Genomic DNA, 6,000 nt, shown 5'->3' on the forward strand with positions numbered 1-6,000 from the left:
CTTGTCCAACTGCCTAACCAATTCAGGGCTGACGAAGTTAAAGCATGTTATTAAGGGCATTGTCCAAATGCCTCAAACACTGACAGGCTGGAGGCATCGACCACCTCTCTAGGAAGCCTGTTCCAGTGTTTGACTGCCATCTTGGTAAAGAAATGCTTCCTAATGTCCAGTCTAAACCTCCCCTGGTGCAGCTTCAAATGATTCCCACGTGTCCTATCGCTGTATACCAGGGAGAAGAGCTCAGCACTTCCCTCTTCACATCCCCTCCTCAGGAAGCTGTAGAGAGCAATGAGGTTGCCCTCAGCCTCCTTTTCTCCAAACTAGACAAACCCAAAATCCTCAGTCACTCCTCATAGGACACTCCTTCCAGCCCTTTCACCAGCTTTGTTACCCTCCTCTGGACACATTCAAGGACCTTCACATCCTTCTTAAATTGTGGGGCTCAGAACTGCAGACAGTACTTATGGTAAGGCCACACCAGCGCTGAATACAGCAGGATAATCGCCTCTTTTGACAGGGTGGTTATACTGTGATGCACCCCAGGATGCAGTTTGCCCTCTTGGCTGCCAGGGCACGCTGCTGGCTCATACTGAGCTTGCTGGCAACCAGCACCCCCAGATCCCTTCCTGCAGGGCTGCTCTCCAGCCACCGGTCTCCTAGTTTATACTTGTGCCCGGTGTTTCTCCGTCCTATGTACAGAACCCAGCATTTCGACTTGTTAAATTTCATCCCATTAATCACAGCCCAATACTCCAATCTATCTAGATCCCTCTGCAAGGCCTCTTGTCCCTCAAGAGAGTCAACAGCACCTCCCAGTTTGGTATCGTCAGCAGACTTGCTAATGGTGCATTCAACTCCTGCATCCAGACCGTTGATAAACATATTGGACAGCACTGGTCCTAGAATTGAGCCCTGAGGAACACCGCTGGTGACTGGTTGCCAGCCAGATGTAGCCCCATTCACTACAACCCTTTGAGCTCTGCCTTTCAGCCGGTTCTTCACCCAGCGCACTGTGAACCCGCTCATCCCGCAGTTGGACAACTTGTCCAGAAGGATGCTGTGAGGGATGGTATCAAAAGCCTTACTAAAATCCAGAAAAACTACATCCACCGCCTTCCCTTCATCCACTAGGCGGGTGACCTTGTCATAGAAGGATATCAAATTAAACAGGACTTTCCCTTTCTGAACCCCTGTTGACTGTATGTGAACTTTCTTTTAACTTGCAGTGATCTAAGCTGCATTTCTTTGATCTACTTATCTTCAGTGATTTGTTTGGTTTAGTGTCTTCTATTCACAAGTTTTTATTCTCATTTTTATTGGTTTTGTCACTACGACTGTTAAACATTTTGGATTTGAGCCAGTAAGTTTATCCACCTACCTGTCTAGCTTTATGTTCCATCAAAGAAATTTTTGGATTTTGAAGGTTAGAGGGAAGGAAGGACAAGGTAGGCTATGCCTGCTAATGCCAGGTGTAGTCATCTGCAAGGCAGAAGACCACACTCTGCGAAGAGTGATTAGGGGCAAACATAACATTGGAAAGATAGCACGTAGGTCCCATAACACATAGGTCTACACACAGTGTAAAGATGCTGGTGGGCAACACATCTCACAAAGGAAGGGTGTTCAGTTCCTCGCAAGTAACTTCTCTTTATGCTGAAGCAGCTTGGGGTGGTGGGTGGTGGTGGGTCTGATTCCATTAACTCACTTGTGGCTGAGGTGATCTGACTGCTGGTCAGAGCTGGGTCCGAGTTTCAAACAGTTTGGGGAAGATCCTTCAGTTTTCTGAAAGTAGTTTTCCTATGCTCTCCCTGTAGTGAATGAAAAGTTCCTATAGGGCTTCTAAAGTTAGGCTTCTCTCTGAACTGTCTTTGAGAGCAATCTTTGTTCTTGGGGATGAACTGCTCCTAGCTAAGTTTGTCATTATGAATTTCCTCCTTACAGAGCTAAAAATGTGTCATTACAATGTTGTTTGTGAGTACGGCAATTAAGCTCTCCAGTCACTTTGATACTTTTTAGCATTTTCCCTGAGTCTTGTTATTCAGATGTCACCCATTGTTCTTTTGTAGGACTGAAATACAATGAAAGAAGAGTTGATAACAAGATATTCTGGAAGACGGAGCATAAAAGTTCAGCAGATCTAATGATGTAGAGGTGTGCTGGTATAGCCCTTCCACTCCTGGGTAGGTAAATTCAGAGTTAAAGATATATGTAGAATATCATTATTTTCAATTATTATTTATACAGAACAGCACTAGGATAGCGATGTTTAAATTCATGTTTATATATATTGCACTGCCTGAGTGTGCAAAATCAAACAGAAAGGCACAGCTGTTACACCTGCTTTCTAAAACTTCTGTAGTTATTGTATGACAATGATAAAGAGCAGAAGGGAACATTAATATGAGACAATATTATATTTACGACATTAACCTCATTTTAATGTATTTAAATGTATAGAATATTATATAATGACTGTAAGAGTGGATTAATTTAAGTTTCAGTATTTAAAAAATTATTTCTTACAGAAGGGGTGTACAAATGAAAAAAATGTAAAAATACGGTTCCCTTATGAGACAAATTGAGAAGGTTTGCCTTTGAAAAAAAAGTGCAAGTTAAACTCTAAATCAGCTATTATAATTGGGTCTTCGTTGTGGCTTGTTAAATTCAAGTCTTTTTCAGGACAACTGAAATGTGCTAATGTTTATAGGGCTGACTAATGGTTTGGTAATTTTGGTTTTGTTTACATTTTGAATGTTGATGTGCTGATGATATTTTAGTGAAGGGCTTTTACAGATTTTTTTCCCTTAGTTTATTGGTCACTTGGGATAAAAATGCTCTGTTTTTGCAGAAAAGAGGTACCTTAATAAACAAATGCATCCCTAGCATTAAATGGCATCCATCTACTTATGGGGTAACTTAAAAATGGCATGATCTAACTGCTAACAAAAATGTGGATTCTCTCAGTAGCAGACAGGTTATGTAAAGGTTTCACTTATCTTTATGGAGATATTACAGATAATTCTGAGGATGTGCGACCCATGAGCTTTATATAATTCCAGTAACATGAGTAAATGATAAGAAAGGAGTTCTGAAAATCCTGTCATGCTAGGATTCAATGTTATATTTGCTGTATTCTTTTGAACAACTGAGAAATACAATGATTTGTGGAAGAACAAGGTAGATTGGGTTCCTAAGAAGAAACCTGTCTTCTCCAATCTGTGAGACTGTTTCAGAATATAAACAAAACAGTAGGTAAGGATCCTGGGCAATATTTGTGTGAGTTTTCCACATTTCTTAGACATAGTCCCTCTGAAGAGAAAGTCCTGAAATTAACGTTCAGTTCACAGGAGGTGAGATTTTTTCATGAAGCAGAAACTGGCTACAAAGCAGAAATCAGACCTCAACTAAATGACTCTCTATCAGTATAGCTAAAGCACAATAGGGAGGAATGTTGAGGTTTCTTGTTGGAAATTAACAGAGACAGACAATAAAGTGAGAGTGAGATGAGGTGAAATGACAAATAAGATAACAAAATTATTCACTGTCATGTACAATTATACTCTGTCTTAGACTTTTCTGTATATTTCTGCTTCTGTAGTGAGCTCCAGCCTCTGGATGGGAACCATCTTTGGGGGTGGAGGGTAGGCGAACACCAGCTCTATTACAGGAAATGCCACGAAAACTACCTTAGTGAAGATTTTCCACCCCAGTCCAATTCCAAGTTTTGGACCTCAGAAATCTGTGTTATAAAAACTTTCAGGCAGACAACAGCTTAGGAAAGCTAGCTATGGGGAAGCTGAGGCTTAACTAGATCTTGCGGAAGCCGTTTCATCTTTGAAGAACCTGATGTAGAATCGTGGATTTTTTTTTTTAATTTCCTTTTGAGCTCTCTGTGTAGAGGTAGGGTAGATTAAAGTAGAACTAGGTCTGACAGCCAAAAGAATTTTTTCATTGTGTAATGTGATAAGGATGTCTTTGCTGTGCCGTGACTAACTGAGCTGCAGTAATAGAACTATCACACGGTGACCAAGACAGTGGACAGTCCTGGCTTGGAAATCAGAGTTGAATCTTCCCCTGTTATAGTCCTGACTCCACCGGAGACTAAGTGGCCTTTGGAAAATTATCTCACCTTTCTGATTTATCTGTGAAATTAGGATAATATATCTACTTGCCAGCATTAAGAATTAATTAAGGGTTGCACAGTGTGTGTTCAAAGCAATGTATAAGTGCTAAATATCAGCTATAGTGTAATTGGACTGCTGTAATTTATAATATGCTAACTGACATTGGCATATAAAATAGGATCAACCTCTTCTCAAGTGCTGTAGAATTTTTAATTGTTACTAATGAACTTCTGATACTCAAAGTAGCTATGACTGTGAGACAGGGAATGCTGCCAGTATCTGTCTGTAGGAAAGCTTAACAAGGCAACTGATTTTTTTTAGCTTGAAATAAAAAAAAGTATGTATGTACACATACACCTACTTTAAGTGCACAGTTTAAATTAGATTTGTTTTAGGCAGAAAGCTTTATTTCTTTTTAAATGGAAACAGGACATTACCCTAGCATTTCAAAACTGCTTCATCTCTTTCAGCATATTTTAAGCTGAAAATGCTTCCTGTGTTCTGACCAGCTTTGCTTAGTAGTTATCACTGCAATATATAGAGGTTGCCACAGAGAAGAGTGGAAAATATTCTGTATATCAGTGGAGGTGGGGAAAGAATTTTTTTATTGAAATCTGACTTACACAACATACTTATTTAGTGTGTTCTAATGGCCTGATATCTGCCAAAAGTTCAATTCCAAGCTCTTGCTAAGTTTTGTTTTAAGGGGTGGGGAAGAAGAAGAGACAAGCTAAGAGCAAACAAAGAGATGTCAACAGAAAGATTGCTGAGAAGGGAGCGTCAGTTGAGGGAAGGCAGTCATACCTGTTAACATTTAAAAAGCCCTTTCAAGGACTAACAAAATAAAGGATAGAGATGTCCTCATCCTGAAATGGCTTTTATATTTCTGAACCTGTTATAAAAGCTTTTCCTAGAACACTTCCCTTCTAAAACCAAAATAGTTTCTATCGTAAACAAGACAGGCAGCACATCAATACAAAGACTGTCTTCACTTACTTTTATTTCTGGTCTAGCAGAACAGGCCATTATTCAATACCACAGAAAAAAGAATTGTTGCTGCAGTTTAACGAACGAACAAAACAAAGCATGGAGAAATTATGTCCTTGAACCTAAGACTGTGCAGGCTTCCAGTACCATTGCATGTATTAGGCTTTGTCCTCAATACAAAGATTTAAAAAATCCCCATTTTTTAACATCATAAAAGGTATGTTAGGACACCTTTCTCTAGGTACAGTCCTAGTGGAGACAGGACCCAGATAGTTTTTATATCAGTCAAGGCCAATCTCTTACCTGGAGTTGATGTGAACCAGCTACATCAAAATATGAAAATAGAGTGCTTTGCTTCTTCTAAGATTTTACACTGTATTAGACTGACTAGGCCTTTTCATTTACCACTGCACATGGTACAGTGCTAGAATATTGTACCTGAGTAAAAATAATTTTTATTGCAGTGAAGATATAGCTTCATATATCTCACATCCTTTCTTTTTCTTTTGTGCTTGGTGTGCTGGTTTTGGCTGGGGTAGAATGCACAAGAGGCTGGGAGGGGACACAGCTGGCACAGCTGACCCAAACTGGCCAAAGGGATATTCCATACCATATGACGTCATGTTCAGCATATAAAGCTGGGGGAGGAAGAAGGAAGGGGAGGACGTTCGGAGTGATGGCATTTGTCTTCCCAAGTAACCGTTATGCGTGATAGAGCTCTGCTTTCCTGGAGATGGCTGAACACCTGCCTGCCGATGGGAAGCAGTGAATGAATTCCTTGTTTTGCTTTGCTTGCGTGCACAGCTTTTCCTTTGCCTGTTAAACTGTCTTTATGTCAACCCATGAGTCTTCTCAATTCTACTCTTCTGATTCTCTCCCCCATCCCACT

This window comes from Platalea leucorodia, assembly GCF_965183815.1.
Source record: "Platalea leucorodia genome assembly, chromosome: 7".
In the NCBI taxonomy this organism is placed as follows: Eukaryota; Metazoa; Chordata; class Aves; order Pelecaniformes; family Threskiornithidae; genus Platalea; species Platalea leucorodia.